This window comes from Suncus etruscus, chromosome 1 (assembly GCF_024139225.1).
Source record: "Suncus etruscus isolate mSunEtr1 chromosome 1, mSunEtr1.pri.cur, whole genome shotgun sequence".
NCBI lineage: Eukaryota > Metazoa > Chordata > Mammalia > Eulipotyphla > Soricidae > Suncus > Suncus etruscus.
The window spans coordinates 83248686-83276658 of record NC_064848.1 but is presented as its reverse complement, the minus strand read 5'-3'; the positions used below and the strand labels follow the sequence as shown (position 1 = coordinate 83276658).

Sequence of the window (27973 nt, the reverse complement as noted above, 5' to 3'; positions counted from 1 at the left end):
GCTTGAAATAAAGACTGTTACAGTTAAATCTGTGTTTAAATTCCAACAATACTGTTATTGTATGTCTTGCCCAAAGAGGTTTCTGAGCTCTGTGGACCTCAATTTCTGTATCTGTTAACTGAGATTAGTAGGGGCTCCCTACTTATAAGGTGACGCAAGGACTACATAAAAAAACTGTATCTAATGTTTAGTATCGCATAAGATATAGAATATAGCAAATCTTTAGATGCTTGTAAACTACTATGTGTGGAGACATGCATATAAATATTTGTACTTGTATTATAAAATTGGTTTAATAATTAAACTATTTGCATTAACATTTGAAAATATGCATAGTATTTTACCAAAGGGTTACATGGCTCTATTCTTGTTAGTTTATTTAATTTATGCTACCATGGTTTAAATATTAATAATTACTATATTGATGGAAGTATGATATGTAAGTAAGCAAATTACTCATTTTCTCAGAAAAGTTACTCTTTCATTATTAACTACAAAGAAGGAAAAGTAAGCTAACATATACATCTGAAGAATTAGTGTTCTATCTTTTATATTATTCTTCTTCTAGAAATTCAGAGAAATAATGTATATGAAGATATACATTTTCTAATTGTATGTAGATGTTTGCAGGTAGACAAGTATGTAACATGCTTACAGATTTAATCACAAAGGTGAAATTTTAGATAATTTTGATGCATATTTTATTTTTCAAATGTTCTACCCTGTATGCTTATTACTCTCATAAAATAACAGTAATTATATTTTTAAATATATAGAAAAATATAGCAAAATTGTAAAGATAAAAAATTAATACTCAAATTCTAAAAGCTGTAATTTCACAGTACAATTAAAAGGAACTTTTAAAAGCAGCTTAAAGTAGAACAATGCCCTTTATCACAATACCTGTTTTACACATAGGACTCATGTTTGTCATGTATTTTTCATAGATGCCCTTGCCATTAGATTTAGACCTTTTTTGGGAGAAGGGCAAATCTAGCAGTTATCAGGGCTTACTCTTTGCTCTGTGCTTAAGCATCATTCCTAGATGTGCTCTTGGTACCATATGAGATGACAGAGATCATACCCAGGTTGTTGCATGCAAAGCAAGTGCCCTACCCACTGTACTATTGCTCCAGGCCCTGAATTTGACTTTTTTTTTTTACCAGTGACATTCATTTTATTATAGTGCTTCAGCAAGCCAGGTGGTTAAAACTAAGGATAAATTCCATTTTCAAGGATGAGACAGGTAGTTAGTCTAAAAAGGGAAAAGTACACTTATAAGAAGGAGCAGAAGTAGAAATGCAAAAAGAGCATCACAGCATACAATACAGCCCAAGGTTTTTTTTTGTTTGTTTGTTTGTTTGTTTTTTTCTGAATCTTGAAAAAGCAAAGTATAGAGAGACAGGATCTCTGGATGCAGGCTCCAAGAAGCCTCTTCTGTGTGAGTAGTCACACTCTACCACCATACTAATTCTATTTGCCATAGAAAGAACCATGACTGATTCGACTGAGCAGTATTCTTTCAGAGATGTTTGGTTGAAATACATATAGTAAAGACATCTGTGTGTACACAGTGATATGGCAGTTTAAAGGTTATTGAGCAAGCTACATAAAAAGCCAAAAAGAAACATGATTAGTATTAAGGTGGGACTGGAGTTTATACCTTCTTGGGTGTAAAGCAAATTCTTGAGCTGTTGCCATCTTTTGTGAAATAATCAAGGGGAAAACAAATGAAAGTAGGCTAGAGCAATATAACAGCAGGTATGGCATTTGCCTTGCTTACTACCCACTCAGAGACATCAGGAGTAACTGCTGAGTACTGAGTAGCTCCTGAGTATTTCCTGCAGAGCCAGGAGTAACCCCTGAATACCATTGGGTATGCCCCCCCCCACAAAAAAATCAAAAAGCTTTTAACAAACATTTGTTTTAGTTAAAATACTGTGGCTTATAAAGGTTTTGTTAGTTGAGTTTTAGGCATATAATATTTTTTACAAAAAAAGTTTTTATTAAAATTTTGCTTTACAGTAAGGCCAAAATAATAAACACGAGAATAAGAATGAAAATTCACAGTGATGGACATTTTCATCATATGACTTGGTATGATAAAAATTTCATCAGAAAGATAAACATGAATTTTTGCTGTCTCCACTAAGACTTTTTTTTATATAGAGGGTGAAGGAGGGCCCACACCTGGCAATGCATAAGGTTAACTCCCGGTGGGCTCAATGCTCAGGACCATATGGGATGCCAGGGATTCAACCTGGATTGGCTACAGGGCATATAATATTTCAACACTAATTCCATCACATGTCAACTCCCATGACCAGTGCTCTCATACTCCATCATTCCCAATCCTCAACAAACCACATTAAACCCTGCCTGCTGTTGTGGCAGGCACATTAAAGTTTGGTTTAATGTTGCTGAGTCTATGCTTTGGATATATTACTATAGCAATGGGGACTTTTTGAGGGAGTGGGGCACACTCTACAGTGCTCAAAGCTTACTCCTGTCTATATGCTCACCACTGGAAGGACTCAGGCTTATGCTATGGAACCTGGGTCAGTCGCATGCACAGAAAGCCTTACCTGCTGTACTATCTCTCTGACTTGACGGGAACTTTTTTGTCCCTCTAATCTGTCAAAGATATAGGATGGCGATTCTTGCCCAAGCTTTGATATGTCTTGGTAATACAATCTATTACAATTGTAATTGTTACTGTCTTAACCTGTCTTCTGTGGAAGAAGAGAACTCCTGAGCCATTCTCTTTACTTTCAGTGTCTAGCCTCTCTATATTCTGTAGAACCATCACTTAGATCTTTAAAATCAGCACTTTTCCAAATGGATCCCACTACCTACAAAGAAAAGCTAAAATTTTTTTATCCTGATATTTTTATCCTTCCCAAATCATATTATAATATGCTTTTCAAAATCTCCTTTCATTTTTTCCACCCAAATAAGTTATTATTTTGGGTGCATATCATGAGTGAATGTAGTCTGGTTCTCACATGTGTTAAACACTTAAAGCTAATAATGAATAGACTTATTTTAAAATACACAAATATTTTATATCTTAATCTAATATATAATATATAAAGCTAAAATAATATACTTAATGAAATATATATTATATAAAACCAAAGATTAGTGTATATAATGGCAAGTTGGTACTGACTTTGATTTCTCTTTGAAAGATGAAACTTTCTGGTTAGGCTTTTAGGATAGCTTTCTTTAAAAAATGGTACAAATAAAAATCCTATCTTTGCAAACTTATACTAATAGGGCAATGTTCTCAAAGTCTGAACTTTCAATGCAGTGTGTTCTGGTGGAATAATGCTTTTGAGCCAAGTCATTCAGCATTTTATTTTCATCAAGATAGAAAGATAAATAAGTAGATGGTACCTGTTATGTGCTAGGCAAAATTCTAGGTATGAGAATACAGTTAAATATATGGACTTCCTGGTATTCGTTTGGTATGCTGTTCTCATGAGTCAGCTGAATGTTTTGCAACTGAATGACTTCAAATTCTGTAATGAAGCATAAATGTAAGATGTTTTCTGGGGAATCCTTACTTCTTGCTTCTGTGCCAGATCTGCCTTCCTGAGGCTGAAAATATGAACTTCTAGGTTCAAACATTTGGTTTGCAATTGAAGTCAGTCCTTTAACCCAGGAGACACAAGAGGAGTAGCCAGTAAGCTATAAGGGTGCCTCTCTCATCAGGAGGGTGAAAGGAAGCACACAATGCCCCATTGACCTTTAGAGTACAACCTTCGTTCCTTCTCTGCACAGTTTCTGAGAAATGAAATTCTCAAGTTGAAATATTATCTTAAGCAAGACACCTATGGCAACATTTTGAGAGTTCTGTTTTAGGCCACACTAGTTTATAGATGATAAAAACCTTAATATTCAAACATTGGCTTTATTAATAAAATTACAGTGCTATCTGATGAATGTTTTTTATTAATATCTCTATTTAAGCACCATGATTACAAACATGTTTGTAGTTGGGTTTCAGTCATATAAAAGTACATTTTGGTGAATGTTTCAAAGTTGGTTTTGTTAATAAAAAGAGAAGCTCATTTCATCTCTCCTTTTTGCTTTAGACATATGCTTTATTTAAATGGGAACTGTGCAGCCAGCAAAAAAAAAGTTCTATGACTTTTATTTTGCTCTTTTTCTCTCTCTGTCTGTCTCTTTGACTCAATTGATTCAAGGACAAGATCTTTTCTTTTTCAAAGTTTAATATTCTATATCTGAGTTGAGGATTTGACCTATAGTCAAGTTTGTCTTGCAGGGAGGTAGGTTTCTGGTATGTTTAAATGTTTATGAGGTCAAGTGTTTTTAGCTTCTTTTCATGTTGAAGAGGTTGTAGTAAAGAGCCTTGGTCTTCAGGGTGTGTTTAGACCTTGTGTGGTTTTTTTTCCTTCCATTTTCTGGGATGAAGTGTTTAAAAATCAGTAATTTAATGACTTTGTTTTTCCATTGCTTTTGGTCTTTCCCCTTACACAGGCATCTAAACTCAAATTGCTTTTCATTTGCTTGTCCACTTCTCTCACTCCACAAATTTTCTGACTTTGGGTTTTCTGTAACTGGAAGAATATTTGTCTAGCATTTCTGCCTTCTCATTGCTGCTTGAAGCAAGTACCCTGGGCACTATGAAACTTTTGGTGCAAGATAATTACCTGGAATTCAGCTAACTGATATGATCACCCATCACAGTTATCCAGTGTCAGCTGCACGTGGGAGGCATTGTACTTCCTGGACCTATTCTTTATCACTAATGGTGACTGTGTCCTAGCCCCCAAACAAGGTTGAAAGTCAATGGTGTTTTCTTTTCTAGGACTCTAGGACAAAGTTTCAGGCAAGATGCAGGGTGAGGAATCTGTGTTGTTTTCTTTAGTTTTTCTATGCTTCACTCCCTCATCCCCTTCATATCTCCAAAGTCTTCATAAGTAATCTAAGAACATGGAGCTGTCAGTGAGTGGGGTCCAGGATAGAGGTTTACTTTCCTACCTTATTTTTCCTCCATACAAAAATATAGATATAATATTTTGTGATTAAATCCTTTCACCCAAAACAAATAAAAATAGACACTCAGATTTTAACATATTTGGAAAAATGAAGTAGATTTTTAAAAATAATCTGATAAGCAATTCCCTGATGATTAGTGATGTGGAGCATTTTTCTCATGTGCCTTTGGTCATCTGTATTTTTTCTCTGAGGAAATGTCTGTTCATTTCTTCTCCCCACTTTTTGATGGGGTTAAATGTTTTGTCTGGTTAAGTTCTGTTAGTACCTTGTATATCTTAGATATTAGCCCCTTATCCAATAGGTATTGGGTGAATAGTTTCTTTCAACTCATGGGTAGCCTTTGTATCCTAGTCATTATTTCCTTTGAAGTGCAGAAGCTTTTTAGATTCTGGCAATTGTAAATAGTGTTGCAATGAACATAGGCATACAGAGGGCATTTTTGTATTGTGTTTTTGTGTTCCTAGGGTATATCCCTAGGAGTGAAATAGTTGGATCAGAGGGGAGCTCAATTTCCAGTTTTTTTGAGGAATCTCCACATTGTTTTCCATAAAGCATAAAGGCTGAACTAGATGTCATTCCCACCAGTAGTGACTGTTTTGTTCTTTGTGATGTGTGCCATTCTCTATGATGTGAGATGGTGCCTCATTATTGTTTTGATTTGCATCTCCCTGATTAGTGCTAAGTATTTCTAAATATCGAAGTAAGTATTTATTGGTACTATTTTCATTTGTTCATTTATTTTGAGTGCCTTGGGACCACACCCATAAGTATTGGCTGGAGGTGGAGTAAAAGGAGACTGCTCCCAGTTTTCTGTTCAGGCTCAGCACTTCCAAAAGTGCTTGAGAGGCTCTGCCTGTGCTGGGGATTGAACTGGGGTTAGCTACATGCAAGACACATTCCTTATTACTTATCTCTCTAGCCCTTCAACTCCTAACTTAAATGGAAAATATTTAAAATATGCATAGGGAGAAAAAGGAAAATTGGAAAAATGTATTTAATATATCCTAAGACTCTATGAATAAGGAGAAATTGATGGGAGAATTGAATTAATTCCGATTGGAAAAGAGCTTAGCCTTTATCTCCTGTAAAGGTGATGAATGCATTTTAGCTTTTTCCTGAAACTATAAAAGGGGCATGTGCTTGTGTGTATTTTTAAGTACATCTCTTTCTTTGGTATTAAAATATTAGAACAATTAAATGGCTATAAATTAAAATTGTCAATATTCTTTGAAATAACAAACCATCCTTATACTCTTTATATGTCTTGCTTTATAACTGACTTAATTTATAAAGTATTTTTAATAAAGTTTATTTTTATCCATTGGAAAGGTGATTGAAGATCAGTTTACATAATTTGGTGGGTATGAAAATTAAGACGATGGTGATGTCTAGTCCCGTCAATCAAACAGTAGCTTATCCTTTTCTGAGAGTTTTTTCTCTTATCCTGATATATGAATGAAAATTCAGAATTGATGTATCAATACATTTTCTGTAAACTCATGCTGTATCCAAATTTTGAAGTGTTTAAGTGGACTAGAGTGAGAATATGACAGCAGGTAGGGCACTTCTCTTGTACATGACTGAACCGGGTTCAATCCCCATTATCCCAATGGCTTCCTGAGTACCACCAGTCATAATTCCTGAGTTCAGAGCCAGAAATAACCCCTGACCATCATTGATTATGGCACCCAAACAAAAAAAAATGTCTTTAAGATCTGTATGATTATTTTTCTTTTCTTTTTTTTTTTAAAATATGGAACGCTTCATGAATTTGTGTGTCATCCTTGCGCAGGGGCCTTGCTAATCTTCTCTGTATCGTTCCAATTTTAGTATATTTGCTGCCAAAGCGAGCACGATTCTTTTTCTTTTTCTTTTTTCTTTTTTTGTTTTGTTTTGTTTTGGGGCCACACCCGGTGACGCTCAGGGGTTACTCCTGGCTACGCGCTCAGAAGTCGCTCCTGGCTTGGAGGACCATATGGGATGGCGGTTCGTCCTAGGCTAGTGCTGGCAAGGCAGACACCTTACCTCTAGCGCCACCGCACCGGCCCCAATCTTTTTCAAGATCTGTCTGATAATTTTCTTTTTCTAAAAACCCATTTTATATCAGCATAGGTGATTGTATATTTCTTTCTTTATGCTTCATTTTCTCCTTTCTCTTCCACAAAAGAGCTTGTTTCTTTTTTAAATAAATCTTAATTTTTATTTTAGTTTAGGTAATAGAAGGATAGTAATATTCAAGTTTCTAGTGCTGATTTACAGGATATAAAGTATCACTGTCACTTTGGCACCCATAATCTACCATCCCCATTCTTATGTAGCCTCCAGTAGACCTCCTTTCCTACTCATGCCCTTATTATTTGATTGCATCCTGTTACCTCACTTAGCACCATCTAAATTCTCCAGACCCGCCAGCTATACTTCCAATTTACTTCCAGTCATCCCAGACATTCCCCACCCTCTGTCTATTAAGGATCTTGGTAGGATCAGGTATGCATTACAGTATCTACAGTTTATTATCAATTAATACTGTCCATACTCTCAGCTTTTTCTAAAAGAGCTCATTTCACTGGTAACTTTGGCTCCTCTTTGCTTTGTTGTGTTTAGAGAATTAGATCCATTAATGATTCAGAGATTACTTGGTCTATGATGCATCTTTCTGGATTGTTCACCAACCATGCCTGTTAGTCTTAGTTTCTCTCTATCCCTCTAGAGATGTTCTAGAATGAAGATCACTAGATAGTGTCATTTATTGTCTGTGACTTCATAACTTCTGAGCTTAATCTCTTCTGAGGCATGGTGTTCTCACTTTTATGAAAGTGATCTTATAGATGCATTTTTAACACTTTCAAACATACTTCACTTTTGAAAGTAGGCAGACACAATCTTTGTAATGAAAAGAAATGTTGTACTCAGACATAATAGTTTTATTCATTGTAACAGAGATCCGTAGATATTCAGATTAATAATGTTTTTGTTTATTTTAGGTTTCTTAAATGAAAAATTGAAACATTTACCCAAATTTATTTAGATTATAATTTTTAGAAGGTTTTTTTTTTATCTGTATGTTGCCTCTTTAAAGATACTTATACTCAATATTTCTAGAGAAACTTTAGTCTCACACCTATAACTTAATACTTTGTGTAATTTTTATTTCATTTTACATTTTATGAATATATTTATACATGTATTTATATAATTTATTATTTTAGTTTATATTTTATGAATATATTTATGAATTTTATTCAGACAAGTATTTTAAATTTTTCTGTAAGAGAAACATAGAAGAAAAGTAGCTATTTTTAAAGTACTTTGGTAATTGGTTATCAGCTCTTAGTAGTTATGTTGATATTAAGCTTTTTATTTTCCTGATTGTGAAAGTCAAACCCAAGAAAAATATTTAAATATGAAAAAATTCTACCACAGAATGACTGGAATGTGTACTTTTTTGTATTAGAATGTTTTTGAGGTGACTATTTTGGCATGTTATCAGTATTAGAAAAGAGAAGATAAGCTCAAATTTTGAATACAGGCTAAAATGGACATGCTATTCTTTTTTTATTAATATCTTTATTTAAACACCTTGATTACAAATATGATTATAGTTGGCTTTCAGTCATGTAAAGAACACCCCTCTTCACCAGTGCAAATTCCCATCACCATTGTCCCGAATCTCCCTCCTCCCCACCCACCCCCGCCTGTACTCGAGACAGGCTTTCCACTTCCCTCATTCATTCACATTGTTATGATAGTTCTCAATGTAGTTATTTCTCTAACTGCACTCATCACTCTTTGTGGTGAGCTTTAGGACATGATATTCTTTAATGTTACTTAAAATATTTTTCTCAAAGAGAAAAACACAGATCTTGACTTTTAAAATTAAATTGAATTAATTTTACTAAGGAAAATTTTAATTTTTTATTTAGTCATTATACTTTACAAAGTTATATTTAAGTCAAGTTTCAGACATACATTTTCCCAATACCAGTCCCATCTCCCTTGTCAATTTCCCTCTGCTAGTGCTTTCTTTCCCCTTCTTCCAATCTGTCTCCTTGAAAAGTTACATTTTAAAATTTGATTATTATAGTTTGGATCTCATACTTTCAGTTTTGTTGGTTCTGTGGTTCAGCTCTATAGTTACATAATACCTCTTCACCACCAGTGTGTCTGGGATCCTCTAACTTGACTATTTTACCCTCCATCCACCTCTTCTTGTTTCCCTTTCCCTTAAGTTCTTTTCCTTCCCTATTCTAATGGGAGGAAATTAATTAAATTTATTTAATTGAGCAGATTCTTCATTCTTCAATCAAACCTATTGCTACAATTCTCCCAATTTAACACTTTCAAACATACTTAACTTTTGAAATTAGGCAGACACATTCACTGTAATGAAAAGAAATGTATACTCAGATATAATAGTTTTTATGTATTGTAACAAACAGATCCAGAGATACTATTAATAATGTTTTTATTAATTGTATTTATTTAATTTTAATTTAATTTAATTAATTTTATCAATTCTACTACAGTACCCAGGTGCTCTAGCATTGGGAGAGAAAAGGTCAATCAGGAGTATGCCTGACTACCAGTGGCCAGAGAACACTCAATTAATTTGATAGAGTAAATTAAATTAAATAAATTTAAATTTTTTATTTAAACACTGTGCTTTACAAAGTTGCTTATATTAAAGTTATTTCTGGCTTTCACTGTTTCAACATAAACCCCAACACGATTGTAACATTCCCTCCACCACTGTCCCCAGTTTCCCACCCTCTCCAAGACTGCCCCTTAGGTACAAATAGCTTACTTAATATTGTTTGTTTCAACTAAATGGTAATGGAATTATTGAAAAAATTCATTGAAAATTTTGTGCAAAAGGGGAGATAAAAATAATTTTGTGCAAATGGTCACATCTCACAATGGGGTCATTAAGTCATCTGAGGGTTTACTTTGCTGTTTGTTGCTAGTTGAGCATCCATTCTATTGTTGGTTTTGATTGTTGAACTTAGGTGGCGTCTGTGAAAATTTCACCTCTAATTTGGTAATTACCTATTGGGATGACAGTATTGAAAATTATGAGGGTGTTGTGTACCGCTTATTCAGCTGAGTGCTCCAGAAGTTCCAGGATATGTGGAGCTTTGCTCATGAGCTGACATGGCTTTGGCTGTGGGTTGAGGTGTGGCTTTCGGGGAAGACCTTTTTAAATAATTCTAAATCCTGTGTCAGAGTTATAGTATTGCAAATGAAATCAATGTTTACTGTCTGATGGAACACATTGCATTAAGGTTGGGAGAGGGTAACATTCTTCTAACAAAAAGCAGAGGCACAAAAATGTAACTGAGTGGTAAATGACTTGTGCATCTCAACACCAGGGAGCACTGGAGAATTTTGGCTGCAAAGCAAGCATGTCAGTTTTTCATCTAATTTACCATGTTTTTGTGTCACAGCCCTTTTGTTCATCTGAACTCTTGAAATGCTTCACTTTACACCCAAAATTATTTCTAGCTCTGTCATAGAACAAAATTTATGACACCCCTTCCCCCAATCTGCCCCTGGATTATAATAACTATAGTCAAATGTCAATTATGCCGTATGTATTCAGCATCTGTGATTTCACTTGGGTTTTGGAGCAATTCTGTAAAGTGGGTATTATTTTATGTTGTCTTCTTCCTTTTCTCTCATTCTCCTATAATACTCTACCCTGCTCCTCTTCGTTGATATAGCACTTTGTGGTTGAGATCTTCTTTGTGGATACATGCTCTGTCTCTTTGTCAGGAACAAGTCTAGCCTGGTGAGTGTGTTCTCTGACCACTGATGGTCAGATATACTCCTAATTCACCCCTTCTTCCCCAAAACTAGAGCTCCTGGGCACTGTGATAGAATTGGTAGCAATTGGTTTGATTGAGAGATGAAGGAAAAATCTGCTCTTTCTAGATTAGGGATGTGAAAATTCTAGGCTTGCCTGGCCTTCTATTCAGCTGAAAGTTTCTAGACCAGTCTGTCCTGGAACTCTAACCAATTTATCTTCTTTGCATTTCTACTTAGCTGGGAGACTGGGAGAAAGTAATCTATACACTCAGGTCAGTAATATTTGAGATCTTTTAGGCAGGAAGGAGGCAGAACCCTTCAAAATTATGCACAATAGGAAAAACTTAATTTGGTAGCTTCATTTCAGAAGAAAAATCCTGTATTTCATTTTTTTTTAATTTAAACTTAATTTATTTACTTAGTATTATATTATCAACTAGCTATTACATTTTAATTTTTCAACTCATTCCTATATCAAATAAAAATAAAATTACTTAATGCCCCACATATATTTATACCTTTTTTTCATTTTTTTTTTAATTTATTTAAACACCTTAATTACATACATGATTGTGTTTGGGTTTCAGTCATGTAAAGAACACCACCCATCACCAGTGCAACATTCCCATCACCAATGTCCCAAGTCTCCCTTCGCCCCACCCGACCCCCGCCTGTACTCTAGACAGGCTCTCCATTTTCCTCATACATTCTCATTATTAGGACAGTTCAAAATGTAGTTATTTCCCTAACTAAACTCATCACTCTTTGTGGTGAGCTTCCTGAGGTGAGCTGGAACTTCCAGCTCTTTTCTCTTTTGTGTCTGAAAATTATTATTACAAGGGTGTCTTTCATTTTTCTTAAAACCCATAGATGAGTGAGACCATTCTGCGTTTTTCTCTCTCTCTCTGACTTATTTCACTCAGCATAATAGATTCCATGTACATCCATGTATAGGAAAATTTCATGACTTCATCTCTCCTGACAGCTGCATAATATTCCATTGTGTATATGTACCATAGTTTCTTTAGCCATTCATCTGTTGAAGGGCATCTTGGTTGTTTCCAGAGTCTTGCTATGGTAAATAGAGCTGCAATGAATATAGGTGTAAGGAAGGGGTTTTTGTATTGTATTTTTGTGTTCCTAGGATATATTCCTAGGAGTGGTATAGCTGGATCGTATGGGAGCTCGATTTCCAGTTTTTGGAGGAATCTCCATATCGCTTTCCATAAAGGTTGAACTAGACAGCATTCCCACCAGCAGTGGATAAGAGTTCCTTTCTCTCCACATCCCCGCCAACACTGTTTATTCTCATTCTTTGTGATGTGTGCCATTCTCTGGGGTGTGAGGTGGTATCTCATCGTTGTTTTGATTTGCATCTCCCTGATGATTAGTGATGTGGAACATTTTTTCATGTGTCTTTTGGCCATGTGTATTTCTTCTTTGTCAAAGTGTCTGTTCATTTCTTCTCCCCATTTTTTGATGGGGTTAGATGTTTTTTTCTTGTAAAGTTCTGTCAGTGCCTTGTATATTTTGGAGAATAGCCCCTTATCTGATGGGTATTGGGTGAATAGTTTCTCCCACTCAGTGGGTGGCTCTTGTATCCTGGGCACTATTTCCTTTGAGGTGCAGAAGCTTCTCAGCTTAATATATTCCCATCTGTTAATTTCTGCTTTCACTTGCTTGGAGAGTGCAGTTTCCTCCTTGAAGATGCCTGTAATGTCCTGGAGTGTTTTGCCTATGTGCTGTTCTATTATACCCGTCCCTGTTTCCTATAAAGGAGACCAGAATAAGTCTCTCTTTCCTCTCTTCTCCCTTCTTCTTCTGCCTCTATAGTCATGTTGCCACTTTCTACTTCTGTGAGTGTGTAAGAGTTAAAATGAAGCCTCAGTTTTGTTTGCCACTCTGTGGTGGGAAATGAGTCAGCAGATATGTCCCTAGGCCACTACTTCTCCCTCTGCCTTCCCTGTAATCGCTTCTCAGTGGCCTCCCCAAACTTACTGGGGAGGAAAATGTATCTAAAGAGACCATTAGTCAAATCTGACATACTAAAGGCAAAGGGAAGGAATACTGACGTGTAAGTGTAGTCTGGCTTTGTTTTCTCTTGTTGTGGACCATTTCTCTCAAGCAATGGAGTGGAAGCAGGTTTTTACTCTCAAGAACAGTTTGCAAACACAGATGGAAGAAAATATGTGTTTCAAAATTTTTTCATTGGGGCTTGGAGGAAAATAGTATCATGGCTAGGTTATCTGTCTAAGATGTACCTGACGCTTGTTTGATTCCCCAGCTCCCCAGTTCCCCAACACCACATGACAACCTCGGAGGCCCCTAAACTCCACAGAGAGTAGAGGGAATTCTGGAATTTCAGAGCTCAAGTAGCACCACATGCCCTGGTTCTTGCATTGAATCTTGGGTCCACTTGGAGAGACTCATCTAGCTTCCTGTGCTTCCTGAGCACTGCTTGAGGAATCTCCAACATCAAACTCCTCTCTTCCCCTGCAAAAAAAGAACAAGAGAACAAACAAAAAACCTGCAAAAATAAAATTGTTTAAACTAGATTTAGATTTCATTAACTTTGTTACTGATGGTGACATAATTGAAGGGACATTTCTGCCCCTTGGAAAGAAGCCACAGAAATCTGGAAATTAAAAGAGGATGATACTCTGGGTTGAGAACTCAGAGAAGCAAGTATTCCTTTACTTTTAAAGGAATTGGACATTTAAAGCAAACAGACGTGCACCCCCTTCTGGAGTTGCTGATAATGCCAGTTTAGGGTTTAGAATTTCTTTACGGGTCTCTCTCTCTCTCTTTCTCTCCCTTCCTCCTCTTTATACTTCTTAAAGACAAATTCAAAAATAAATTTAAATAACTGGATTCTGTATTCTGCACAAATGCCTATGTTAACTTTAGAAATGAACTGACCAGGGCCCGGAGAGATAGCATAGCGGCGTTTGCCTTGCAAGCAGCCGATCCAGGACCTAAGGTGGTGGGTTCAAATCCCGGTGTCCCATATGGTCCCCTGTGCCTGCCAGGAGCTATTTCTGAGCAGACAGCCAGGAGTAACCCCTGAGCACCGCTGGGTGCGACCCAAAAACCAAAAAAAAAAAAAAAAAAGAAATGAACTGACCAGTTAAAGACAAAAAATAAATTTAAATAACTGGATTCTGTACCCTGCACAAATGCCTATGTTGACCTTGGAAATGAACTGGTAAGTAAGTAGATGGTGTTTGGAGTTGGAGCCTTATGAAAAGGACTCAGGGTGCTGTTTACATGAATGGAGTCAGCATCCTAACCTCCTCTCTCCTAAAAAGATCATGAGAAACCAGTGGTCTGCAACGGGGAAGAATGTCTCCCAATTCTACTCCAGAGAATCTGACAGAGTCCTCTCTGATCTGGGTCTTGTAGTTTCCAAAACTGTGACACACCAATTTTTTTTTTTTTACCATCTCTCAGCCACCCAGTGTGTGGGGTTTGATTATAACAGTCCAAGTGGATTAAGACAATAGTTATCAGCACATATTAATGGCAATTTCAAGTTCTAGGAAAAAATCCAAAAAATTAGAAATAAATCATAGTTTTTCATTTGTTGGTTGTTGAAAATGCAATCCTATACTCAACAGTGATCTCAACAGAATGGGGGAGTTGATGGTTCTTCCTGAGAAGTATTTGTGTGTGGATGCAAATGTTATAAAATTCTCTTAAGGTACTTGTGACACAATTTAATTAAAGTTTTCTAGGATTTTTCAGGGGGACTTTATGATACATTACTTTAGCTATTAAATTATTTAGTGTTTAAATATTCATTTATTTGGGGGTGGATTGGTATTGAAATGTTGCATGTTTAAAGCCCAATTATCGGGGCCGGGCGGTGGCACTGGAGGTAAGGTGCCTGCCTTGCCTGCGCTAGCCTAGGACGGACCGCGGTTCGATCCCCCGGCGTCCCATATGGTCCCCCAAGAAGCCAGGAGCAACTTCTGAGCGCATAGCCAGGAGTAACCCCTGAGCGTCACAGGGTGTGGCCCAAAAAAAACCAAAAAAAAAAAAAAAAAAGCCCAATTATCTATAAGTTAGTAAATTGCAATTTTCTAATCAAATATTTAAAAATATTCATTTTAATATTGAAGTAGAGAGACAAAGGCTTATCCAATAAAATATGATTCTTTTCTTTGAAGCTTAGTTTGTCACCTTTCATGTCAAGACAGACTTTGAAGATTTATTAAGTATCTTAAAGTGGGAGATTTTGCTGAATTATTCTTTTTTTGGAGACAGAAGGATCCATGATCCAAGAAATGTGGGTGGCCTTGGGAAGCTGGAAAAGTAAAGGATGTCTCCCCTAGAGACTCCAGAAAGAAATCCAGCTCTGCCAAATCTTTTACTTTAATCCAACAAGACAAGACCCCTTTTTAACTTCTTTTTTTTTTTTTTTGTTTTTGTTTTTTGTTTTTTGTTTTTGGGTCACACCCGGCAGCGCTCAGGGGTTATTCCTGGCTCTACGCTTAGAAATCGCTCCTGGCAGGCTCTGGGGACCATATGGGATGCCGGGATTTGAACCACTGTCTTTTTGCATGCAAGGCAAAATCCCTACCTCCATGCTGTCTCTCCAGCCCCTCTTTTTAACTTCTGACTTCTACATGTATGAGAGTCAATTTGAAGTGTTTACAGCCTCTAGACTTATGGTAATTTTATGGCAGAAAAAAATATAAATATGCCCAACTAGTACAGCCTAGATTTTTTAAAATATGTAATTTTTAAAAATATTTTTTATTTAAACACCTTGGTTACAAATATGAAAAATATGTAATTTAAATAATATGATTACAATAGTGTTGAAAAACTATGGAATTAATATGATGATGATGTTCAGCTCATATACTATACTTTTCTATAAGGAAGTGTTATCTAGACAAATGATTATCAGCCACTGGTCCACAGACTATACTGTTTGGGTATGAAAAGGCTAAGCACAGATTCTGACCACTGATTTTGCTCCCCATACTCCATGCGTATCTGGAATATCTGGCAATATATAGAGATATTTTTAACTTTTATAACCATGGAGTAGAAGCCAGAGATGCTGCTAAACATTCTCCCTATCATCAAAAGACTAGCCTCCTTCTATAAAAGGCATGAATTAATTTTATAACTTGATTAACTCTGAATTAACTTCATAGTCTAGATCTGCACTAGACAGTGGACTGGCTATTAGATACATATGCTACTTAACATGTTTTTTAATTCTGCTTTACATATTTCAAGTGCTAACTATTCACATGTGCCTTGTGTGGTTACCATATTGGATAGTTCGTTTATAGACCATTTCTATCATCACAAAAAGTTCTTTGGAGTAGTATTGGTCTTTTAAGGACTTGCTATTCTGACCAAATGTCTACAGATAATTAAAACCAGCATCATTCCAGAAGCTTACTAGTAGTCTAGATCTCAGACCTCATCCCAGACTCACAAGTCAGAATCTGTATCTCAATAATAACTATAGGTTGTTCATTCTCATTAGAGTTGGGAAAGCACTTGAATGAAAGCAAGTGATTTTTTTCTTGTTTTTATTCTTTCTTTTGCTTCCTTATTGTTTCCCTTTCAGCTATAGAAGTGTTTCCATTCCCCCAAGCAAATGATATTTCTCTGTCATTTCCGTATCACCCTCCAAGGCATTTAGCACATTGCCCATCACAAAATACCTTCCAGGTATTATGTAAGGTGAACTTAGTACAACCCTAAACAAAGGTATCCCCCAATGTCCTCTTCCTGGTAACTTCTTCTTTTGATATGTAAAAGCCCAAGGGATATATACACCTTATATACTCAAGTATAAACCGAGTTTTTCCAGCACAAATCTGTGCTGAAAAACTGAACTTGGCTTATACTCCGGTCATACAGGTTATTTGATTCAGTACGCATGCACCAAATCAAATGCATACAGTCTCCAGTCGTCTTCTGCTGTCAGTGCTGAACAGATAGGCGACTGAACTAAACTGTATGCCACTGAACTCTTTAATCCACAATATTCTGTGCTTTGTATGAGACCAACAGTAGTGATGATGATACCTGCAAACTCAGTGATGATGACAATGTCTATGCCGATACTTTCACGTCAGATATAGCTGAAGCTCTGTTTGGACATACAGATGAGGAGGAGGAGGAAGAAGCCAGTTTTGAAGGATTTTAACTTTTGTGATTTACCTGCTAAGCTACAGTTTTCTGCACTTTAAAGTTTTAAAGTTATTGTTGCTAGTTTACAGTTTTTCTTTAGCAATATATATTGAAAAAACATTTAACCTACTGATTTATCAATTATTGTAATTGTTTTGGGTATATGTTTTTTATTTTTAAAATTTATCAGTGGCTGCTGCATTTTCCACCTCAGCTTATACTCGAGTCACTAAGTTTTCCAGTTTTTAGAGTAATATTAGGGGTGTTGGCTTATACTTGGGTCAGCTTATACTGTACTTTTGTATCTAAATGGACCTTCCCTCTCTTGGTATTGGGAGTTGGTTTGAATAAAGAAAATAGTGCTGGTTTTGGGCTCTGCAGAGAGGGAGCACATGGCAGAGAGAGGCCATGAAGCAAAAAGGAGACTGACTTCGATGAATCGCTTTCTTAACTGCCTTAGTATTATTTCTCTGCTGCTACCCTGCTTCTTCAGACCTGTCTGCCTAGGCCTAGGGGGTTAGAAACATGGTGCTTGGGACAGTCTCACCACTCGTGGATTTTTAGTTTACAGTATTGTTGTTTCTGGACTGAAATAACTGCTGAACATTCTGAATAGGCCATTTCCCTTTTATCCAAAAGAATGGATGTTTTATATTTTTATATTATAAGCTAATTGAGGATATTTCCTAGTTATCCATTTAAGAAAAATATATAACCTATCAGATAGCTTGAAATTTCACAGTGAAAGTTTTTAGTGAGGTCCTAAAGTGCTGAATATTTCTTAAGAATGCCATACTCATTTTTTTTTCTGTGTGTAATGAAGTGCAACGTAGTTTTTATTCTTAACATTGTCATAAATAATTCTAAAACTGTCGCTTCTTGTTCTAATGGGATATATAATGTTACATTTTAAAAAATAATGAGTATTTTGTCTAAACTATCTATCAGGACTTTTTGTCACTGCTTTATATTTTATATAGAATATTTTATATTAAATTGCCTATTTTCTACTAACACAATGAAATCAATTGATAGTATGTTGTTATATTAAAATGTTCAACTTAGAGATCTTATTGATTAAGGATTCCTGTGTAGCAGGTTGAGAACATGAATGCAAAGAACAACACAAAATAGAAGAGTTATTTAAGCCAATAAAAGAATAAAGAAAGTTACTCACGAAAAAAAGAGATAAATTTCAGGAAAAGCTATTTTTCCCTCTGTGTTAACCGAGGTATCTGTCCTATGTAGATTACCTCACTGGTGCTGATAGTAGCACTTGAGGTTGATTGTTTCAAGATTGCAGTTTTTTCCTTGGGAAAGATTGTATCATATGCTTTTTTTGGGGGGTGGGGGGTCCCACACCTGGCACTGCTCAGGGGTTACTCCTGGCTCTATGCTCAGAGATCACTCCTGGCTGGCTCAGGGGACCACATGGGATGCTGGGATTCGAACCACCGACCCTGTGCTTGAAAGGCAAACGCCTTACCTCTATGCTATCTCTCCGGCCCCTGTTTCATATACTTTTAATAATAGTTTAAGTTAGGGTTACATGCATTGGGCAAAAGGCTTTATTTATATTTAATGCAGCTTATTTTCTAAGAATTAATGAATATTGGAAAGGGAATAATTAGAAATTCTAGTTTAATTAGATAATTTAGACTATAAGAGATCTCCATTATGTAGAGGAGAAAAGTAGGCGCAGAAAAGTCTGTAAGCAGAAGACAAGTCCAATGGTTGGTGGCTAATCAAAGAAATTTCTTCCAACTTTCATTATCTTCATCTCACAAATCATTCAGGGGTCCTCAAACTTTTTAAACAGGGGGCCAGTTCACTATCCCTCAGACTATAGTAAAAACAAAAACTTATGAATGAATTCTTATGCACACTGCATATATCTTATTTTGCAATGAAGAAACAAAACAGATACAAATACAATATGTGGCCCGCGGGCCATAGTTTGAGGACCACTGAATAATTCATAATTTCTGTGTGCCATCAATGTTAAATACATGATTCATTTCTTATTCTAAATGTCTCATTTTTTGAAGGTTCCATATTTCTTCTCTGGATCATTTTGGAGAGGAGAAAGATTAGAAAAAGATGTAAAGGAGGAGAGGTGGTCTGTCAATTCCTATACAAAATAAACATTAAAATGAGATTTAAATGGGTGTTTCTTTGTGTGACTGAAACATTAAAATATTTTATTTCATATGAGAATGAATGCATGCTATATTTTTAAATTATCTAATATAATAGTCTTCTAAATCCAGAACTAGTAGAGGATGTCATCAACTTTTTAAAAAATGCCTGAAAGCAATTAAAAGCAGAAGTTGTTTTAGATCATTTTATTCTCCTAAGAATATAGCTATGAATTTCTTTAAACTCTCTAAGGAGTCAGTATCTCAGAAATGATTGTAAAAGCCTCACACCATTTCAAGTCCTAAAGGTCAATGAAAGTAAAAGTTAGCGAACAGGTGGCCAGAGGTACAGCAGGTAGATCATTTGCCTTGCACACAGCCAATCTGGGCTTGATCCTCATTATCCCATATTATCTTCCAAACACTGCCATGAGTAATTTATGAGTGCAGTGCCAGGAGTGACCCCTGAGCATTGCTGTGTGTGGCCCAAAATATTATAAAAATATTTTGTTCAAAACTATGATTCAATTTAGAAAATCTCTTTTATTTTTTAATGTAATTGCTTTATTTAAGCACCATGGTTTTAAAATTGTTCATTTTTGGGTTTTAATCATAGAATGTATACCTAGCAAAATTTCTTAACTCCTCTGTTTCCTCATTAAATATTATCTCTAATCCTAAAGAAATTCTGACTAAGGATGTCATGTAATCTTTATCAAATAATTCCCAAATTGATGAAAACTGAAAAACAGTGCTGTAGCTGCTATCACCAACAACCAAAGAAAAATTTGGATGTCTACTTAAAGTACAGAGCTCTCTTTATCAATCACCCGTTCTTTTCTGCTGAGTATTTTTTCTGTAACTTTCTGGAAGTAATATTCTAGTTCCTTAATTCTTCTACCTTATCTCTTATCTTCAGAGAAAGTGAACTGAGGATGTTCTTTTTGAGAGAACACAATGCCTGCCTATAAGCCACACATTAGAAATCTTAGGGGCTGGAGAGATAGCATGGAGGTAGGGTGTTTGCCTTGCATGCAGAAGTATGATGGTTCGAATTCCAGCGTCCCATATGGTCCATGGAGACTGCCAGGAGCAATTTCTGAGTGTAGACCCTGGAGTAACCCCTGAGCGCTGCTGGGTGTGACCCACAAAAAAAAACGAAAAAGAAAAAAAACCAAACAAGCAAAAAAAGAAATCTTAATGATTTCTACTCTCAAAGAAATGGGTTGTATGAAAAAGTTTTTCCTGAATTATCTGTTTTTAATTGTAGTTCTTAGGAGCTCTACCAATATACAAGTGCTTTCCAGGTAGACCCTGAGCATGTCTAAGTGTGGCCCCCAAACAACAATAAACATATGATGTAAAAATATATTAAAAATAAAAATATTGTAAAAATGATAAAAATAAACATATAATGTAGCTAGTTAAATGTTGCATTATCTAATAAAAATAACAAGGCATTTTTTTTCTTGAAAACAAAGGTGAATGCTTTATTAATATTCAATGAAGGCACCTTGTGAAAAGAAATTACTCTTTTTTTTGGTTTTTGGGCCACACCCAGTGACGCTCAGGAGTTACTTCTGGCTATGCACTCAGAAATTGCTGTTGGCTTTGGGGACCATATGGGACACTGATGGGTCGAACCATGGTCCATCCTAGGCTAGCGTGAGCAAGGCAGATGCCATACCCCTTAGGAAATTGCTCTTAAAATGTAGGTGATAATAACATAAGTAGGGAGAAAAATACTGTATAGTACCTGCAGAGATTTTGTACAGGAATTTCCTTATAGGAATTTTAGGGTCTGACTGTACTTTGAAGAATGTGGAAATAGTATGTGATTTTGTATTAGCATGCTTTTGCCTAAAAAATAGTGACAAGTACTGGTTCAGTATTCATATATAAGACCTTGGCTGTGTATTAAATGACTGTCTAATGAATATCAGTTGGTATTTTATTAAAAAAAAAACTATAGTATATCATCTCTTATAGTACTGGAAGGAGGGAGTAAATGAAGGTCTGGAATTATTCTCCCACTGGTTCTGAATCTGGACTTGTAGACCCGACGGTCCAGTGCTCAAACCCAATGATGCAGTGTTGCGTGGCTGTCATGGATTTCTTGGACCAGACACTAAGGGAATCCACTGGGTCCTTGGGAATATATGGTACACAGGATTCAACAAAGGGAAACAGAGCTTGAACCCTACTTGAGTCTTTGACCTCTGTCTCCCTTCTCTGGACTAGAGTAGAACACATACAAAAATTTTTGGCAAGGCATTACAATGACAGATATAACCATTTAGTTCTCTTACTGGACCCTAGAAAAAATCTAGGGAAAAGAGACAAGAATAGAGACAAGATGAAACTTCACTTTTGAGTATCTGAAATTCTGACCAACTTTATACACCCATCTTTTGAACAGGGACTCCAAGAGTTCCCTCAATGTCCAAATCAGGCAGTTTGTGATGTAACCCTTGGCACCACTGAGGTGTAGGCTGGCACAGACTGCTGGTAGGACTGGAGATGACATGGTGTGGCACCTGGGATCCAATTCACTTCCTTGTATATGCAACACACAAAGTCTGTGCACTCCTAATTGAGCTATTTTCTGGCAAAAATTTGAAATTCAAATAAAATACTTGAAGATATTTTTAATAGGGCTGTGTTCTTTTTTTTTTTTTTTTTTTTTTTTTTTTTGTTTTTTGGTTTTTGGGCCACACCCGGCATTTCTCAGGGGTTACTCCTGGCTGTCTGCTCAGAAATAGCTCCTGGCAGGCACGGGGGACCATATGGGACACCGGGATTCAAACCAACCACCTTTGGTCCTGGATCGGCTGCTTGCAAGGCAAACGCCGCTGTGCTATCTCTCCGGGCCCAGGGCTGTGTTCTTAACATTATTAAAATTTCATTTATTTAAAATTTCATTTGAAGGGCTTATAGGCATTTATGTTTGTATGCATAGTATATAGAGTTTTTTGGCTATTATTCAAACATAATTGACAACATATTAAAGTATTCTATACTTTGTTCTTTTTACTTAGAATATCTATCGTAATTTGATATCATTAGTGTGTTTAAATAATTTTTAAAAAATCAAATAAGGTTCTACATTAAGAATGCAAACAAATTTATTTCACTCTTCAACTTGTAGTTAGCTTAATTGTTTCCAATCTTGTTTTTTTTTTTTGTTTTGTTTTGTTTTGTTTTGTTTTTGGGCCACACCCGTTTGACGCTCAGGGGTTACTCCTGGCTATGTGCTCAGAAATCGCCCCTGGCTTGGGGGGACCATATGGGACGCCGGGGGATCGAACCGCGGTCCGTTCCTTGGCTAGCGCTTGTAAGGCAGACACCTTACCTCTAGCGCCACCTTCCAGGCCCCATTTTGTTTCCAATCTTAAAAACGAAAAGAAATGCTGCAAAGAATTTCTTGTGCATGTATAATTGTATTATGTGTGACTGTGTCTTTTGGATAAATTCCTTAGAAGTGATATTGTTGCAGATTTTTTTTAGTGACTTAAAACTGACTTAGGGCCAGAATGATAGCACAGCAGTTAGGACATTTGTTTTGCATGCAGCCAATCAAGTTCAGTCTTCAGGATCCCATATGGTCCCTCACACCTTTCTGAGTGCAAAGCAAAGAGTGACCCCTGAATGCTGCTGAGTATGACCAAAAAAAAAAGAGGAAGGAAGGAAGGAAGGAAGGAAGGAAGGAAGGAAGGAAGGAAGGAAGGAAGGAAGGAAGGAAGGAAGGAAGGAAAAGGATTGATATTTGTTGGGGATTTTATGTGTTAAAAATGCTCTGTGGGGGCCGGGCGGTGGCGCTAGAGGTAAGGTGCCTGCCTTGCCTGCGCTAGCCTTGGACGGACCGTGGTTCGATCCCCAGGCTTCCCATATGGTCCCCCAAGCCAGGAGGGACTTCTGAGCGCATAGCCAGGAGTAACCCCTGAGCGTCACCGGGTGTGGCCCAAAACCCCCCTAAAAAAAAATGCTTTGTGGAAGAGCAGAGAGTACAGTTAGAATAGAGAAAGGTCTACTATGAAAGTAGTCACTCTGGACAAGAACTGGGTGCTGAAAGGGGATAAAGTTACATGCATGGCACCACTTTATTAATAGTAGTACAAACCAAAGTGTCAAAAAAGGAGGGATAAAAAGAGCGAGAGAGGAGTAAAACTCTTGCCCAGAAGAAGGTGGGAAGGGACATTGATGGCAGCAAACATGAACTGGTGAAGGTTGTTGCACATTGTATGACTATAACTCAGTTATGAACAACTATATCTGTGGAATAAAACTATATTATGAACAACCTTGTAACCATGGTGTTTAAATAAAAAATTAAAAAACAAATTACTTCATGGGGGCTGGCGTGACAGCACAGCAGGCAGAGGCCTTGCCTTGCAAGTGGTTACCCAGGTTTGTTTCTCGTCATTCCATATGGTCCTCCAAGCTTGCCAGGAGTAATTCCTGTGCATTAATGGGTGTGGTCCAAAAACAGACCAAGAAAAAAAATAAATTTGTTTTGTGGTGTTTAGTTTCAATTTTGAGCATCAAATATATCACATTTGAACCTGTAATGAAAATAATTGAAATTCATGTTTGTGACTTTGACTCTGGAACTCTTTGGCCTAATCCTCTTTCCAACTGGATGCTTTTTAAGTAACTTAAAAATTTTTTTAGAAAAAGTTTTTGAAGGCCAAAGAGTAAGTATAGTGGATAGGGCATTTGCCTTTCATTACACAACAATGGTTCAGTCTCTAGCACCCTATATGATCCCCAAGCCCAGCCGGGAGTATCCCTGAGTACAGACCCAGGAAACCTCTGAGCACCACTGGATATGACCCAAAAGGCCCCAAAAAATGTTTTTGATGTGTGACTAATCACACTTATTTTACAGCAGAACACACTGTACCTCCCTCTGACACAAGGGTCTGTGAGTTGTGGATATCAATCCAGGACATTTCATAGTTGCAGGAGGCATAGCCAAGGAATGATTATAATTATTATTTCTACTGCTCTTCTTGTTATTTCATTTTATTTTTTGGTTCTGGGCCACACTCGGTGTCGCTCAGGGGTTACTCTTTGTTATGTGCTCAGAAATCGCTCCTGGCTTGGGGGATACCAGGGGATTGAACTGTGATCCGTCCTAGGTTAGCACGTGCAAGGCAGATTCCTTACTGTTTGCACCATCGCTCTGGCCCCACTTCTTGTTATTTCTTTTGGCTTTTAATGTATATACACACATGCACTTGTAAGTTTAACAAACATTTTAAATCGCAAGAATATTTCACAAAACTCTTAGACATTTTCATCTATTTTGTTAATAAGAAACCACAAAACAAATTCGTTTTCCATCACATTTCTTTGACCTTAAATTGAAGTCTGTTTCCTGAGTGATGCATATCTTGTTGATCATAGCAGTAGTTCTTGAGCAGCAAGGAACAAAATCCACAGGATTCTGTCATCAGCTATATTCTTTCACAATTTTAGCCAGATTTTAGTACTCCTTTTAGACCTAGCTCATTTTGAGAGAATTTAATTCATAGCTGTAAAAAATACGTTGCAAAACCAATTATTAATTTTCTGTTTATATTGAACTTTGGCTAAAGAAAAATTCAGGGGGTTTCATTTATCCTTGTAAAGTGATAAATATTATTCAAATCACCTTGGTAACAGCTGGGCCATAGTCAGGCAGTAAGTTTAGAATTCCATTCTGAGTTAAATAGTGTTGTTCTGGAGTTGACAACATTAATTTCTGTGAGATTTAAGATTGTAATTTTTGAAAGAAGGGGAAATTTTTAGAGAAAATTTGCAATTACTAAGTTTAGGTGGCAAAACAGATCAAAGTATTCTGAGAATTTTAAATTACTTTCTTGTGACAGCTATGTAAGTCAAATTATTCTTTTATGTTGGGTCTCATGTAAAAGAAAATGATATTTTTGAGACCCAGAAATTTGGGGCTACAGAGATATTTGTGCATCTAAAAAACAGCAAAGGGGCAAAAAATACATTTCTGATAACAAATGATCTAATTTCCTGCTCTCCCTTACCCATAACTAGGAAAAGAATCTTTCTACATTAACTTTATATACAAACAGTAAAATAAAAACACAGATAAGGAAGCAATAATTGAAAGGTGCAAGATTATATATACTAAAATGTTTCTAGACTACAGGACTAGAAATTAACTTTTAAAAATTCCTGGTTATATTTTTGTGTGTCTTCCAAGCTTTCTATAGCACAATAAAAGACATAATAATTCATTCCCTTTTTTACCTTTAAAAAAGACAGTAATATAAGGAGATAGCTTTGTGCCATCATTTTAAATGTCATTAAACACTGAAAGGAAAACAGCTGATCACCACTCTAGGAAGAAAAGTAAATCACCTTTATTTTCTTCTCACAAATTATAAATATTCCTGAGCTAAGTAAATTATGTCGCAAATGTATAAAATTAGTGCTGTCATAAATGTATGAAAACAGCTCACCAATTTAAGTTCCTGACAGATTGCAAATATGATAGTAGAAAGAGGCTTGGGATTTCAAATTTAGTCTAATAAATGGGCACTGATTAGGCCAATTAAATAGAATTTAAAATTTTTTTAAAGTAAGATGTTATATGTTAGTATATGGGATATATTTTCTTTCCTCAATTTTCGATAACAATGGCATTTAGATATTGGCAGTTGACTGAAACTTCATTTTTGTTCTCATTTTTGATTTTTGGGCCACATTTGGTGGCTCTCCAGGTTTAATCCTGGCTCTCTACTCAGAAATTGCTCCTGGCAAGATAGGAAGACTGTATGGGATGCTGGGGATTGAACCTGGGTCAGCCGTGTGCAAGGCAAAGACCCTACCCTCTGTGCTATCGCTCTGGCCCTGACCAAAACTTTTGATCTTGACTAATAAATAAAAAGGTGGCGGGGATCAGTGAGTGATCTTTCTAGGCAGCTACTATAAACTAGGTCTGATAGAACATATGGGACAATTTCTGCAGCAACAACTTGACTAATGCATGTGTTTTTTCGACCTGTTTGCCAGAATGCAGTAGATTCCATAAATAGTAGTGCACATCACCATTAGTAACAATGGGCTGGAATATATTCTAGTAACCCATGCATATAAAATATTTTTGCACATAGGGTCTACCTAAGATTTTCTCAATGTCTTGTAATACTTATTCAATGAAATTACACCTAGTAGGTGGGAATGTTTATTTTTCAAACTAATTTAATAATTTTTCTGTGCAATATCCTTGTTTGGGAATAAATCTGTTAGGCAGTTAGCTGTGACTGGCCAATTTAATCAGCTGAAGATAATATGAGTATCCTTTATGTGCCAGCCAAAGTTTTAGATGCCAGATTCAGAGATGCAGTCCTAACTTTTACAAGGCTTATATTTTCAATGAAAAGGAATAGAATATTGATATGTAAATTGGAGGGACTGCTCTGCTGAGATAGTACAGTGGTTACTCCTTGCGTGCTCCTGTTTGATCCCTGCACCATATGGCCTCCCAAGCATAAATATATTGAATACATCCCTGGAGTAACAAGCTAGGATGGCTCTGGTGTTGTTTCCTGGCAACCCAAACCCCTGCAGCATCACATTTCTTTGGTCCTTGCATTTAACAACCGGCTTGACCAGTGGCTGGGACTGGTGCCGAGGCCCCCTGAGTACAGCTTGGGAACTACTCACTCCAATTTAGAGGATATTGCTAAGGAAAATTAAAATGGTTGTGTGTACTAATGTAATGGAGAGAGAGGGCTGCTATTGTTTAGCTGAGATTTTACCTTTGCTAAACTTTAGCCAGAATTTCCTTTGAGGAAGTCATATTTAATTGCAAATAAATAGATACACATATTAAAAGAAACAGTCCAGGGCCAGAGAGATAGCATGGAAGTAGGGTGTTTGCCTTTCATGCAGAAGGATGGTGGTTCGAATCCAGCATCCCGTATGGCCCCTGGAGCCTGCCAGAAGTGATTTCTGAGCTTAGAGCCAGGAGTAACCCCCGAGTGCTGCCGATGTGACCCAAAAACCAAAAAACAAACAAACAAACAAACAAAAAAAACAGTCCACAAGAAGGATCACAGATGCAATAATCCTGAAACAGAAATTAGGTATGTGTGTGTGTGTGTGTGTGTGTGTGTGTGTGTTTGTGTGTCTGTGTGGCTGAAAGATAATAAGTGAGGAGTGTGGAAAGACATAAAGTTCCTAAGGCTAGCATAAGCCACTCATGTGTGCAAATTATGAGCCATTGTGAGGATTTCAAATAGGAAGCCTTTGCAGGATTTTAACCAGAGAGATGATGGATTGCAAATAAGTTATTCTTTTGAAGGATCAATGGAAAATTCAATGCAATCTAGACTTTTGGGGAGGATATGAAAAAGAGGAATAGGTTGGGATCCTGTTGCAATTGGCAAATAAAAGGTATTGCTCAATGGACTGGGACTAAACTGCAGAAGTGGTTTCACTGGCTTTTCTCATGCAAAGATAGCTTTCTGTATCCACTTAGGAACTTTCAAATCACTTCATGTGTTTTCCAGTGTACAGATGCAAAATGAGATGCAGAACCTGATGTAGGATGGGGAACATATGTGCATGATTCTCATTGCTTAACATTACAGAGTGTAGAGTGCCAGAAGGCAATTTTGGCATGCTCCTGCCTATAGAAAAGCCAACATTATCTTGATCAAGAAAGTATCATGAACCTTTCACCCAGTAATAGTAAAATAAGAATAGAATGAGCATTCTAGTCTGTTTTAGAAATTTGTATTGTTCATGCCTTTCAGTGAGATTTAAATATTGATTTTAGTAGTGAATAATGGAAATACTAAATGTGTGAAATACTA

General features: G+C 36.5%; 1 protein-coding gene and 1 non-coding gene across 4 annotated transcripts in view; one reads left to right on the top strand and one right to left on the bottom strand.

The window, feature by feature from the left end:
* Positions 1-27973, top strand: part of LPAR1 (lysophosphatidic acid receptor 1) — a 175312-nt gene that overhangs the window by 134903 nt on the left and 12436 nt on the right. The window lies entirely within an intron of this gene.
* Positions 6776-6878, bottom strand: LOC125997223 (U6 spliceosomal RNA). Its single transcript, XR_007491645.1, has one exon. It is a non-coding gene; the product is annotated as a U6 spliceosomal RNA (small nuclear RNA).